General features: G+C 41.1%; 1 protein-coding gene across 1 annotated transcript in view; it reads left to right on the forward strand.

The window, feature by feature from the left end:
• Positions 1–15441, forward strand: part of LOC132826718 (lysine-specific demethylase RSBN1L-like) — a 71106-nt gene that overhangs the window by 2322 nt on the left and 53343 nt on the right. The window lies entirely within an intron of this gene.

The following is a 15441-nucleotide window of genomic DNA, read 5'->3' on the forward strand; positions in this document are numbered from 1 at the left end:
AATTGGCATTAGATGCTGGTGTCATTCCATGAGCAAATTTAAAAAGACAATTGTGATGTTTTTAAATGTAAGTAATATCCATGTTAAATGCCCTAAAGAAATATGCACATATTATTGTATGCTTTTAACACAAAAATGGTTAAGATAAGCTTAGTTATAATTGAGTAGTTGACCTCTCGGTACTGCTCTTTAATTTGGCTGTGTTGCTGCAAATGATGCTTTTCTGCCAAAAGCACAGTGAATCAGCTACCTTTGCTGCTGTAGAACTAAAAAAGCAGTATTTTTTCGGCATAACTGTAGTGCATGATTATAGTCTTGCCGTGTTGTTAGGGCAATGAAACCTAAGATCATGTACCTGACGAAGAAACATACTGAAAGCACTGTGTCTTTGCATCCTCTTATGAATGGGGAGGAGGAACAGCTCATTTTAAAAATTTTGTTTCCTCTTTGTTTGAAGTTTATAGCTAAAGATTATAGGTAAGTTGTCAGCTCCCCTCTCCTGTCTTCACCATGTAACACTTGACTCAGCCCCCACAACGTTCTGGAGAAGACCATTCTAAACTCTGAATTTTCAGGGGGAAAAATCCTCAATTCTGACTTTAAAGGGACCATCTTTCTGAGTATCCACCTTGTTCAGTCCCCTCATGATCTTGGATGTTTTAATGAGGTTATTTTTCATTCTCCTAACCTGTGTATCTTTTTTTTCCAAAGAAGACCAATTATACTCAGTACTGTGTATGAGGTCTCACCAAGGCCTTGTACTGCTTTAGTAAAATCTTCAACAAAATTCTGTTGGCCTTCCTAATTGTTTGTGCTTGCACACTTTATAACTTATTCGCTTGGATCCATCTGTACCACTGACTTATGAAATGTCCCTTGAAACAGTATATTGCTTTTCTTTTCTGCCAAAACAAACAAACCACATTATATTCCAGGGGCCAAAATGCAGAGTTTTGATGAGAGTAAGATTTGAGAAACTGACAGAAAGATCAGTGATCTGTGAACACAGATATAAGACAGTTGGAAAGCATCCAGAGAAACGTTTGTTTTACATGGTTATTGTAATATGGGATGTGGTGCTTGAAAGTCTAGGAAAATTAACTACAAAGTGACATTCAGTAGGAGATTCTGCAAATACTTGTAAAATAAATAAATCAGGGCAGTGGGGAAAGAGAAGAGAGGGGAGTGTATATCCGCATGGGTGAGCTCTTTCAAGAGCTAGCAGAGAGTTAATGGACGAAATGGCATCCTTTCAAGCTGCGTTGTTAAACTTATATTCATTTACAATGACTAAATTTGCCCACCTGCATTTATTTACAGACAACAGACTTTATCAGGAAAGACTGAACGAGTTGGGATGCTCTTTTTCCCGTGTGGAAAACGCTAACCTCTGATCGCTGACCTGACTATAACTTTTTAAGATTATTTAAAATAACTGGTTAGATGCACAGAAACTGGAATCCAAAGCTAGAAGTTATAAGAATACTAAGAAATCCAATATTGAACTTCTGGGGGAAAAAATATTTCAAAGTAGTAAAGCTGTGGAATTTGCTGTCACAAAGAAGAATTGAGGCAAATATCTTTGTATAGAAAGGGAGCTAGATTAGTATAGTAGAAAGAAAAGACAGATACACTGATCAAGGTTAGATGACTTTTTTTTAAAAAATCAAATCACAATGGCTACAAAAATGCTTGCAAGTTAATCATTAAACGTGTTCAGACATAGGTATAGCTGAAAGCACAAATACCACTAGCTCAAATCCAAATTCTAACATAAATATATTAAAGTCTATATAAATCATATCTTTTATCACAGTAGGAATGTAATTTGTGAAGAGAATATGAGGTTCCAAAACAATATTGATAATTGCACAGTGATTTGCCAAATGAAATTTATGAAAATGTGGAATTTCGCACTTTGGTAGAGAGACTTTTTAAAAATCTAAATGGCAAGTGTCTGGATGTCCTTATGTATGAATCACAAAAGTTTAGTATACAGGTACCACATATAATTAGGAAAAGTAAATGAATAGATGGTGACATCTTGCAAAATGTCCATATTACAGAGGAGGAAGTGCTAGATGTCTTAAAACTCATAAAAGTGGATAAATCCCCAGGACTTGATCAGGTGTACCCTAGAACCCTGTGGGAAGCTAGAGAAGTGATTGCTGGGCCTCCTGCTGAGATACTTGTATCATCGATAGTCACAGGTGAGGTGCCAGAGGACTGGAGGTGGACAAACGTGGTGCCACTGTTCAAGAAGGGTGGAAAGGACAAGGGTGGAACTGTTGTGGTTCTGTTCACCGAGCTGGAAGTTTTTGTTGCAAACGTTTCGTCCCCTGGCTAGGCGACATCATCAGTGCTCTGGAGCCTCCTGCGAAGCGCTTCTTTGATGTTTCTTCCGGTATTTATAGTGGTCTGTCCTTGCCGCTTCCGGGTGTCAGTTTCAGCTGTCCGCTGTAGTGGTTGGTATATTGGGTCTGGGTCGATGTGTTTGTTGATGGAGTTTGTGGATGAATGCCATGCCTCTAGGAATTCCCTGGCTGTTCTCTGTCTGGCTTGCCCTATGATAGTAGTGTTTTCCCAGTCGAATTCATGTTGCTTGTTGTCTGCATGTGTGGCTACTAGTGATAGCTGGTTGTGTCGTTTCGTGGCTAGTTGATGTTCATGTATGCGGATTGTTAGCAAGGTATTTGCCAAAAACGGATACCCGCACAACTTTATCAACAGATGCCTAAGAGACAGACCACGGAACGAGGACATGCCACAACCAAAAGGACTATCCACACTACCATACATCAGGAGCATTTCAGAACTGACAGCCAGACTACTGCGACCCTTAGGACTCATAACGGCACACAAACCAACAGCCACGCTCAGACAACAACTCACTAGAACAAAGGACCCGATACCCAACATGAGCAAAACTAATGTAGTTTACAAAATACCATGCAAGGACTGCACAAAACACTATATAGGACCAACAGGAAGACAGCTAACAATCCGCATACATGAACATCAACTAGCCACGAAATGACACGACCAGCTATCCCTAGTAGCCCCACACGCAGACAACAAGCAACATGAATTCGACTGGGAAAACACTACTATCATAGGGCAAGCCAGACAGAGAATAGCCAGGGAATTCCTAGAGGCATGGCATTCATCCACAAACTCCATCAACAAACACATCGACCCGGACCCAATATACCAACCACTACAGCGGACAGCTGAAACTGACACCCGGAAGCGGCAAGGACAGACCACTATAAATACCGGAAGAAACATCAAAGAAGCGCTTCGCAGGAGGCTCCAGAGCACAGATGATGTCGCCTAGCCAGGGGACGAAACGTTTGCAACAAAAACTTCCAGCTCGGCGAACAGAACCACAACAACGAGCACCCGAGCTACAAATCTTCGCACAAACCTTGAAGGGTGGAACTATAGACCAGTGAGCCTGATGTCGGTGGTAGGCAAGTTGTTGGAGGGAATCCTGAGGGACAGGATGTACATGTATTTGGAAAGGCAAGGACTGATTAGGGATAAACTTTGGGGCACCCGCACCAACCAACCCAACCACCCCGTGGCTGAACACTTTAACTCCCCCCTCCCACTCCACCAAGGACGTGCAGGTCCTTGGCCGCCTCCATCGCCAGACCGTGGCAACAAAACACCTTGAGGAAGAGCGCCTCATCTTCCGCCTAGGAACCCTCCAATCACAAGGGATGAATGCAGATTTCTCCAGCTTTCTCATTTCCCCATCCCCATCTTTTCTCAGTCCCAACCCTCAGACTCAGCACCGCCTTGTTGTTCTGCAATCTTCTTCCCAAACTCTCCGCCCCTACCCCCTCTCCGGCCTATCACCCTCACCTTAACCTCCTTCCACCTATTGTATTCCCAACGCCCCTCCCCCAAGTCCGTCCTCCCTACCTTTTATCTTAGCCTGCTTGGCACACCGCCTCATTCCTGAAGAAGGGCTTATGCCCAAAACATCAATTCTCCTGCCCCTTTGATGCTGCCTGACCTGTGCGCTTTTTCGGCAACACATTTTTAACCTCTAATCTCCAGCATCTGCAGTCCTCACTTTCTCCTAACTGATCAGGGATAGTCAACATGGCTTTGTGTGTGGGAAATCATGTCTCACAAACTTGGTTGAGTTTTTTGAGGAAGTAACAAAAAGGAATGATGAGGGCAGACCAGTAGATGTGATCTATATGGACTTCAGTAAGGTGTTCGACAGGGTTCCCATGGGAGACTGGTTAGCAAGGTTAGATTACAGGATTACAGGAAGAACTAGTCATATGGATACAGAACTGGCTCAAAGATAGAAAACAGAGGATGGTGTTGGAGGGGTGTTTTTCAGACTGGAGGCCTGTGACCGGTGGAGTGCCACAAGGATCGGTGTTGGCTTCTCTACTTTTTGTCATTTATATAAATGACTTGGATGCGAGCATAAGAGGTACAGTTAGTAAGTTTGCAGATGACACCAAAATTGGAGGTGTAGTGGACAAAAAGAGGGTTACTTCAGATTACATCAGGATCTAGATGGCCAATGGGCGCAGAAGTGGCAGATGGAGTTTAATTCTGATAAATGCAAGGTGCTACATTTTGGGAAAGCGAATCTTAACAGGACTTATCCACTTAATGGTAAGGTCCTAGGGAGTGTTGCTGAACAAAGGGACCTTGGAATGGAGCTTCATAGTTCCTTGAAAGTAGAGTCGCAGATAGATAGGATAGTGAAGAAGGCGTTTGGTATGCTGTCCTTTTGGTCAAGAGTATTGAGTACAGGCATTGGGAGGTCGTGTTGCGGCTCTACAGGATATTGGTTAGGGCACTGTTGGAATATTGCGTGCAATTCTGGTCTTCCTATCGGAAAGATGTTGTGAAACTTGAAAGGGTTCAGAAAAGATTTACAAGGATGTTGCCAGGGTTGGAGGATTTGAGCTATGGGAGAGGCTGAACAGGCTGAAGTTATTTTCTCTGGAGCATCAGAGGCTGAGGGGTGACCTTGTAGAGGTTTACAAAATTGAGGGGCATGGATAGGGTAAATAGGCAAAGTCTTTTCCCTGGGGTCAGGGAGTCCAGAACTAGAGGGCATAGATTTAGGGTGAGAGGGGAAAGATATAAAAGAGACCGAACAGGCAACTTTTTCACACACAGGATGGTACGTGTATGGAATGAGCTGCCAGAGGAAGTGGTGGAGGCTGGTACAATTGTAACATTTAAGAGGCATTTGGATGGGTACATGAATAGGAAGGGTTTGGAAGGATATGGGCCGGGTGCTGACAGGTGGGACTAGATTGGGTTGGGATATCTGGTCGGCATGAATGGGTTGGACCAAAGTGTCTGTTTCCATGGTGTACATCTTTATGACTCTGTGTCTCTGTGAATGTAGTTATTTATCCTAACATTTAATATGAAAGTAGGCAGGTTATGCTACAGTTATAAAGTGCATTGATGAGACTGCATTTGCAGTACTGTGCACAATATTGGTCACTTTGTTGTGGTTCTGCTCGCCGAGCTGGAAGTTTTTGCTGCAAACGTTTCATTCCCTGGCTAGGGAACATCATCAGCGCTGTTGGAGCCTCGTGTGAAGTGCTGCTTTGATGTTTCTTCCGGTATTTATATTGGTTTGTTCTTGCCGCTTCCGGGTGTCAGTTTCAGCTGCAGTGATTTGTATGTGGGGTCCAGGTCGATGTGTCTGTTGATGGATGTTCTTGCCGTTTCCGGGTGTCAGTTTCAGCTGTAGTGGTTTGTATATGGTGTCCAGGTCAATGTGTCTGTTGATGGAGTTTGGGGATGAATGCCATGCTTCTAGGAATTCTCTGGCTGTTCTCTGTCTGGCTTGTCCTATGATAGTGGTGTTTTCCCAGTCAAATTCATGTTGCTGGTTGTCTGAGTGTATGGCTACTAGAGATAGCTGGTCTTAGGACTCATAGCAGCACACAAGCCAACATCCACGCTCAGACAACAACTCACTAGAACAAAGGACCCAATACCCAGCATGAGCCAAACTAACGTAGTTTACAAAATACCATGCAAGGACTGCACAAAACACTATATAGGACAAAAAGGAAGACAGCTAACAATCCGCATCCATGAACATCAGCTAGCCACAAAACGACACGACCAGCTATCTCTAGTAGCTATACACTCAGACAACCAGCAACATGAATTTGACTGGGAAAACACCACTATCATAGGACAAGCCAGACAGAGAACAGCCAGAGAATTCCTAGAAGCATGGCATTCATCCCCAAACTCCATCAACAGACACATTGACCTGGACACCATATACAAACCACTACAGCTGAAACTGACACCCGGAAACGGCAAGAACATCCATCAACAGACACATCGACCTGGACCCCACATACAAATCACTGCAGCTGAAACTGACACCCGGAAGCGGCAAGAACAAACCAATATAAATACCGGAAGAAACATCAAAGCAGCGCTTCACACGAGGCTCCAACAGCACTGATGATGTTCCCTAGCCAGGGAACGAAACGTTTGCAGCAAAAACTTCCAGCTCGGCGAGCAGAACCACAACAACGGATACCCGAGCTACAAATCTTCAATCAGATTTTAATTGGTCACTTTACTTGTGGAAGAACATAAAAAGTTGAAATCAGTTCAGAGAAGGTTTACTGAGTTAACTACCTATAATAAATGGTTTGTCTTTGAGGAAATTTGGATGGGCTAGACTTGTATCTGCTGGCTTTTTTTTTATTGATTCATAGAATGAGGGTGTCACTGGCTAGGCCAGCATTTACTGGCCACCCCTAAATGCCCAGAGGGCTGTTAAGAATCAACCACATTGCTGTGGGTCTGGAGTCACATGTAGGCCACACCTTAGAAGAGTAAGAAATGACTTGATTGGAAGGTATAAAATCATGAAGGGTCTTGATTGTATTGCTGTGAAGAGGATAGTTCTGCTTGTGGGGAACCTAGGGTTAGAAGTCACTGTTTACGATTGAGGCATTGCCCATTTAAAACAAAGTAGGTGAAGTTTTTTGAGTCATGAATCTTTGGAACTCTGTCCCTGAAAAGGTGATCGAAGCACAGATTTTTAAATATTTTTAAGGCATAACTTCTTGTTAAGCAAGTGTAAGTTGGGAATTTGGATTTGAAGCTAGGTTCAGACCAGCCATAATTTTATTGATGAGTCGAGCAGGCTCAGAACTGAATGGCATGCTCCTTATGATTTGTATTTATTACATTTGGAAATGAAGTGGCCAGGACAAATCTGGATTTGTTTCACTTCTTCTTCATGGTCAAAATTAAGCAAATTCAAATTCAGCCAATTGATCAAATAAACCAAGGCCAAATGTCCAACATGCAGCAGACATAAGATTTTCCAGCATTAATGTTTTGTCATAAATGTGGCTATGGCAATGTTATTTTAGCCATAGTTTTTTTGTATAGACCTTTCCCATATAACTAGCCAGCAATTTCTAGCAGACAACATTAGGTTATTTGAGCAATAGTTTTTCCAACTTCTAAATCATTCATGTAGGAATGGTGAAGATGTTTTGTTCAACTAATTGAAACACATACAGATGATGGAACGATTTGAATGTGCTGCTATATTAACCATGAGAGAGGCAAATAATGTGTTAATAGACTCCCAATAGAATTTTAAGCAGCTGAAAACTGCAAGATGATATACACATGACCTACTTTAACTCTGAAGCTGACAATGCCTCTATTAAGAAACATTCCCTCTTCAGTTCAGATGTCACAATGGTCTTGTCTTTCTGGAGCCTCTTTCAGTTCAGACCCTTTTCTGGTTTGTGTTCTTTCAGTTCTGACATCATGGACATTTGCAATTTCTATTATCCATCCATTATTGTCTGTACCTATTTAGCTTAAGCACTCTTTCTTTCTATCTCTCCTCTTCACATCACTTCTTAGAACATACCTCTTTGACTAAGCTTTCAGTTGCCTTTCCTAGTGTCTGTTTGTAGCGCTGCTGTATTCTGTTTGGTGCACCTGTGAAAAATCTTGGGACGTTTTAGTTATAACTGCAAGCACTCAAAAATATTTAAGAATACCAAATGTGACCAAAACAACTCCAGAATGAAAGCTGACAAAGATGTAAATGAAAAAAAGAGCTGCTGATGGGGGAAAAATAGAGCAATGATGAAGTGCTGTAAGTGGTCACTTGAAATCTGAAATCCTATATTTGGTTCGATCAAAGGCAAAGGTCAGAGCAACATCATGAACTGGATAAAATTACATGCTGTTTGGAGGTCAGGATCACTTTCGTTGAAAGTTTGGAAGACTTTCAAAAGTGCCTAGTCACTCCACTTTACCAATTCATGTTGAAATACTTTGCGCAGCAGTACAGTATTTCGAATCATGGAGGCATATGTGGCTAACTGTTTTGCATGGAATAAATATTCCGAACTTCAGTCACTCTTTGCAAAGTATTTATACTGTGATTGTGAGAGAAAATTCTGACAGGCAAGCAGTTAATATTGAAATGTTGAACTTCTGTGTTTTGAAGGGCCTTCATTGTACACTAAATAATATTGGGAGATTCAGCCTATGTACAGTGAAGTAATTCCATTTCATGTGGTACAAGCACAATGTCAGTAAAATGCCTACTTCAAGTTTAATCTTTAATACTGGATCACCAGTAATGAACCAGGTTCAAATCAATGGAGATATCAATGTAATCATTTCAGTTAATGCAGTTAGATCCAGAGAAATCAAAAATTGCTTCAGTTTTTACTTAATAATAGGTTTTACAGCAATTGCTGAAGTTATTCACTGTCTCTAAATAGCCCACAAAAGCTCTAACATTTTGTTTCATATGTAAATTATAGTCCGTCTTTCAGATGGAACTTAATATTTTGAGTGGGAGTAAGCCTAAGCAGCAATATATGTGTACGTTGGGGCAGGTATGTCAGGGCTTTCATGATGCCTGCCTATTCATTATCTTTTTGTAATGTTAACTTTTTTATAGTTTTTAATGCAGAATTTCTGTTTGCCATTAGGATGGAAGAAGTAGCACTTCTTTTGATCTAAATTTATGGAAGATGCAAGATGAAGGGTCTAATAATATGCTATCTTTAAGTAGTTCAATTTATCTTCACAACACAAACCACACTCTTCATGTACTTGGCACCTCAACATATCTTTTACAATCTAGTAGATATTGAAATTCATCAAGGTCATTAATTTAAATTTCAATAAAAATGAACGCAGCTCCATGACTGGATTGAAAATGATGGTGCTACTCAAGGATTATCCTGTTGCAGTTTCTGTAAATCAGTGATGCTAATGAGTTAGACATTAGTATAAAACAGTGCATTAGATGATAGAAAGTAATCGTAAGCATATACCATTTAACTTTTTTGAGCCTGTTCTGCCATTCAGTAAAATCATGGTTGATCCAATTTTCCTGCCTGGGCATCATTAATTCTTCCTCATTAATCAAAGATCTATCAAACATAGCTTTGACGATATTCACTGATTCAACCTCAGAATAGAGAATTGCAAAGTCTCGCATCAGTCTAAAGGAATGGTATTCATCCTTGTCTGTTAATTGAGGTTTTCCTTATTTTTACACTGAGGCTGTAGTCATTTTGTTTCACTCACTGCTTTCCCCAACACACACATCTGCGCACATTTGCCTACGAAAAGGAAACTTCTCCCAGCAACTCATTATTTCATGTCCTGTAAGAATCTTATGTGTATGTATTTATTAATAAAATCGCTCTCATTCTTCTAAACTCCAATGAGTAAATGCCTGACATGCTTAACCTTTCCTCATACAGCAGCCCAATCATTTCAGGAATCAGCAATTGTATGTTCCCTCAACAATGCAGTTATTATCCCACCTTTAACAAGGTTAAAGCTATATGCACTACTCTAAATGTGGTGGCAGGTCCTGTACAGCTATTGTAACACCATCCTACTTTTATATTCCATTCCTCTTGCATTCCATGTACCTTCCTTTCTACCTTTTATGCCTGTACCTTAACATTTTGTGATTCATTTACCAGGACTTCCAGGTCCCTCCTGATCACAGATTTTGTAGTCTATCTCCACTCAAATAGTAAACTATTGTCTTTCCTGCCAGAATGAGAGATCTACATTTTCCACGCGTCCTTCATCTGCCATATTTTTGCCCACTCGGTTAATCTATCTAAATTCTGTTGTTTCTTGTTTAAAGTTATCCAGTCAATCTTTGTGTCATCAGCAAATATCACTAACATCAACGTGATCTCGTCATCCAAGTCATGATAAAAATTGCAAATAATCTTTACTTTTGTCTCCCCACACTGTTCGCACTAAATTGATTGTGTAGTCTTTTAGCGCACATAGGAGTGTATCCGCATTTTTGTTAGCTGAGGGCAATGCGAGGCCCTATCCCTCACAAATGATGAGGACTGTGTAGTTGAGGGCCAGTTAAAGTTTGCAAACCTGGAAATGACATTTACCCTAATTCTCTGCTTCCCACTTGCTATCAAATTTGACAATCTGGTGGTATTATTGCTGAACTGCTATTTCAGCGATCGAGGGAATGTTCTGGAGAACCAGGTTCGAATCCCACTATGGCAGCTGATGGAATTTGAATTCAGTATAAATCTGGAATTATGATTCTAATGGTGATCATTGTTGACTGTTTGAAAAATCTATCCAGTTCAGTAATGTCTTTTAAGGGAGTAAATGGCGTTTCTTAGCTGGTCCGGCCTTTGTGCAACTCCAGGCCTACAGCAATGTGGTTGATTCCCTCAGGGCAATTAGAGATGGGTGATAAATGCTGATGGATGCCATTCATCCTGTGAATGCTTTTTTTTAAAAAGCACATTATCTCTTCTATTGTTAGGTACCATTTGATGCGGCACTTAACTGAATGCTTTTTGAAAATCCAAATGTACCACATCTGGTTGCCCCATTTTCCACCTTTTTATTATTCGTTAAATAATTCTGACGTAAATTAATCTAATACTATTTTTCTTTCACAAATCTTTGTTGATTATTCATGATTCCATTATGTTACTACTTTAATCATTGCTTTTGGCATTTTCCTTTGATTTTGATGTTTGGCTAATTCCAATATACATGTCTGCATGCCCTCTCTTTCTCTTTCGTCCTCTCTCTCTCTCTCTCTCTCTCTCTCTCTCGCCAACACGCACTCTTTGATTTTTTTCTTTGTCAATTTCTCTGTCCTTTCTTCCTTTGTCTCTCACCCTCCCCTTTTCTTTGTTTGACTTTCAACTTTCTTTCTCTCCTTTCTTTATTTCCTTGTCTCCTTCTATCCTTTCTTTCATCTCTCGTCCCTCTCTCCCTCTCCCTCTCCCTCTCTCTCTCCCCTCCCTTGTGTCTCTCCCTCTCTCCCCTTTCCTCCTCCCCCTCTCTCCACCTTTCTTTCCTCTCTCTCTCTCTCTCTCTCTCTCTCTCTCTCTCTCTCTCCCCTCCCTCCTTTCTTTCCTCCTCTTTCTCTCTCTCGCACCTTTTTCTTTCCTCCTCTTTCTCTCCCCCTCTCGGTTCATACTCCCTCCGTCTCGCGCTCCACCTCCCCCCGTCGTTTTCCTCCCGTCCCTCCTTCACTCGTTCCTTTCTTTGTCTTAACTTCTCACTCCCCCAGTATTGCAGGAGGAGACCTTTTGTCCTCAGGATGTTTAGCCTAAAGCTTATACCTTCATACCATGCAAGTATTGCCCATATGCTTGTGCCCTGTTAGAAATTGTTGTCATCTTGGTACTGGTCTGGAGATGACATTGGTTGAACAGTTTCCACGCCATCCTGTAGAGTAGCTGCTCTCTGACTGGGATCTTCGTGGGTATGGGCTGGAGCATTGCAGCAAGGAAGATAGTAGAAGTTACTGGCATGAAGATGCAGCCTTTCATGACTCCATTTTACACTCTTATTGGCTATGTGGCACATAATTCTTAGAAATCTGTGTCACAGGTAGGCAATGTGGCTAAGGAAATGTTTAACATGCTTGCCTTCATTGCTTCCACCTTTTGAGTACAAGAGTTGGGGTGTCATGCTTAGGTTGTACAGGATATTGTTGAGGCCTCTTCTGGAGTACTGTGTGCAGTGATGGCCACCCTGTCAGAGAAAGGATATTATTAAGCTGGAGGGAGTTCAGTAAAAAATTACTAAGATGCTTCTAATAACGGAAGGTTTGAAATATTAAAATAGACTGGAAGGGTTGGGGCTTATGCTGCAGTGAAATAGGAGTTTGAGAGATGACCTTACTGAGTTTTATAAAATCATGAGAAACATCGATAAGTGAATAACAAGGCTCTTTTCCCTAGGTTGGGGGAGTTCTAAACTAGGGGACATATTTTTAACGTGAGAGGAGAAAGTTTAGAAAGGACATGAGGGGCAACATTTTTTACGTAATAGTTTGTGTGTGGAATGAACTGCCAGAGAAAGTGATGGATGCAGGTCCAGTTAGAATGTTTAAAAGGTATTTTGGATAAGTTCATGGATAGCAATGGTTTGGAGGTATATGGACCAAGCGCAGGCAGGTGAGACTAGTTTAGTTTGGGAACATTCTTGGTGTGGACTGGTTAGATTTAAGAGTCTGTTTCCATAATGTATGACTCTCTGTGGTGGATCCATTGGTGAAGATCTCAGGCAGTATGTGTAGGATGGTGATGAATTTCTGTGGGCATTTCAAATTTCAGGAAGGTGTTCCATAATCCTTCCCAGTTGACAGAGTTGAAAGCCCTTGTGAGGTCAAAGGCTTTGAATAGAAATTGTTGCTGCTGTGTGCATTTTTCTTGGACTTCTGTTGTGAAATTTATGACCACTGACTGATGAAGTTCCTCAGATGCAGGCAGAGGGTAATCAAGGAGGATATTTGCATTGACCTTCTCTGTGACAGCCAACAGGGAGAATCACCTTTAGTTGCTGCAGTCGATCTTGTCTTCTCTATTGATGGTTGAAATCCCTGTCATAGATTATTTTCTTTCAGATGGGATAATGTAGTGAGCCAAGGGTGCTTCTGTGTATCTTACAATTTTGGTGGGAATTTAATTTCCACCAGTGGCCTTATTGATTCTTATCTGTCAGATAGCCTTCTCAATCTCATGTCAAGTTGGGGTATTGGTTGGTGATGCTTGCAGGTTGTGGTTGAGGACTGATTCTCTGTTGAGATCCTCAGTGTTCTTTCTAACAAACACTGACTGTCCATCTGTCCTGATGAGCACCTCTTCGCTTTTAACTCATGGTGGAGTAGGTTTTTGGGTGTTTGGGCCTTAGGTGGTTTTTGTCTGTGCTGAAGAAGCAAAGCAGGTCCTGGATATCCGTGTGTTTCTGGATTCCTTGCATACTTTCAACCCACCATCTGTTCCTAAGAGCACATGTGCTGTCTGTCTGTTTTTCCTGGAATATGGTGACTAGTTTTGATCCCATTAGCTCAGGATACACTTGCCATAGACAGTGTGCAGCAGAGGTTCACCAGATTAATCCCCAAGATGTGGGACTGTCTTAGGACAGATTGAGGCAAATCTCAAGTTTCAAACAATGAGAGGTGGTCTAATTGTAAGATATAAAATTATTACAGCTCATCATTGGATGGGTATAAGTATGATGTTTTGCCTGGCTGGCAACTTTAGAATTGAAGCACATGCTCTCTTTCACTTTACTCTCACTCCCCCTTAACTCTGCACTCCATCTTGCTTCTCTGTCTGTCCTGAACTTTGTTTTGCTCCCCTGCCCATCCTTACAGCCCCACCCTGCACTTTCTCTGTTCACCCTCTCCTGCCTGTCCCCTCTTTCACTCACTCCTCCTCCTGCTGTCTGCTGCCCCACCTACATGCTCATTTTACTTTGTCATGCACTTCCTAATCCTCCATGATCTCATACCTACACTTAACTAATGGACTTAAAATCTTACCACTGACCAAAGTCAGGCTATCCAGCCTATAGTTTCCTATCTCCTTCCCTTCCTAAACAGGGGTATTACATTAGTCATTTTCCAGTCCTCTGGGATCCTCAGTAATTTCTGAAACAACAATACCAATGTCTCCATATCTCTTTCAGAACTGTAGCGTGTAGTTCATCTGGGCTGGATGATTTTATCTGCCTTACGATTTTACTGCTTCCCAACACCATCTTCTGAGTCATGGCCATAGTCTTATCACTGCCACCTGACTTTTTCGAAATTTGAGTATGCTGTTGATATCTCCCACTATGAAGACTGATGCAAAGTATCTATTTTTTCAATTCCCACTAGTACATCGCAAGCCTCACTTTTCCAGTAGTCCAATGTCCAGTTTACCCCTCTCTTACCTTTCAGATCTCTAAAGAAGCTGTTGAAATCCTCTTTAACATTAGTAGGTAGCTTACTCTTGCCCCTCTCCCAATCTCATGCAAAATAAAAATAATGATTGAGGAATTGCTATTGCCACTTAGCAAATATGCTGTAGTGGAATTATACACTAGTATGAAACAATGGCTGAAAGGAAAATAGACCAAAGAAATTTCTATAGTAGATGGTTTCTGTGTGCCATTGTTAAGGTGCTTTGTAGCATAGAAACAAACAGTACAGAAGGGGTTCTGTGCCCCATTGAGCTTGTACTGCCAAAAACACACTAGTCCCACTCTCTCTCACTAAGCCCAAAGCCTTGAATGTTATGACATTTCAAGTGCTCATCCAAGTACTTTTTCAAGGTTCTACGGTTACACATTTCAACTATCCTCCCAGGCAGTGCATCCCAGACCCCTACTACCTTCTGGATGAAAAAAGGTTTTTCTCTTAGGATTTGAGGTCTTTTTCTTTTCATGTGTAATTTTATTTTGAATTGTAATTCATTGTTTTGGCCACTTGGTTTATTACTGCTTCAGCACTATTGATTGCTATGTCAAAGTGAGTATTTTGAGCAGTAAGTGTCTTACTAATTTCTGTTTCTACTTTAAGCTTTAATGATGTATTTTTATAGGTAACTTTGACAGGGATATTTTGGAGGTCAAGTATGTCGCATTGCAAGTAATTTAAGTCTAAAGTGCTTGTCATGGTACAGTTTCCACACAGCTGGATACAGCTTTAAGATGCTGCACTACATCAATTTACAATATATGGTAATGAATGATGAGTACTGTACTCTTTTTTTTAATTTATTTTTTGGTTAAAATCTTTTTCAATTCAGTTCACAACAGAGAAGAGTATTGTGCACAAGTTTGCCTGAAGCTCTTTTGAGCCTTCATTCGGTGTTTATCCTGGAGAATGATTTCCTGTTTTTGATCGGTTGGGTAACAACACGTTGCAAAAAGCTATCTGACCTAATGTTGTAGGTTAGATAGCCTTTTGTAGATCATGAATTTAATATCCGTTTTAAAAGGTGGTGACATACTTTCATATATCAAATTGGTAGGTTCCCTGCTGTGGTGATCAAACAATTGAGCTCAACTCTAAGAAGAATCTTCATTGTTTTTGAAGCATATCACCTCCTTGCAGCTTAATCAGTG

The sequence above is a fragment of the Hemiscyllium ocellatum genome, chromosome 23 (assembly GCF_020745735.1).
Source record: "Hemiscyllium ocellatum isolate sHemOce1 chromosome 23, sHemOce1.pat.X.cur, whole genome shotgun sequence".
Taxonomy (NCBI): domain Eukaryota; kingdom Metazoa; phylum Chordata; class Chondrichthyes; order Orectolobiformes; family Hemiscylliidae; genus Hemiscyllium; species Hemiscyllium ocellatum.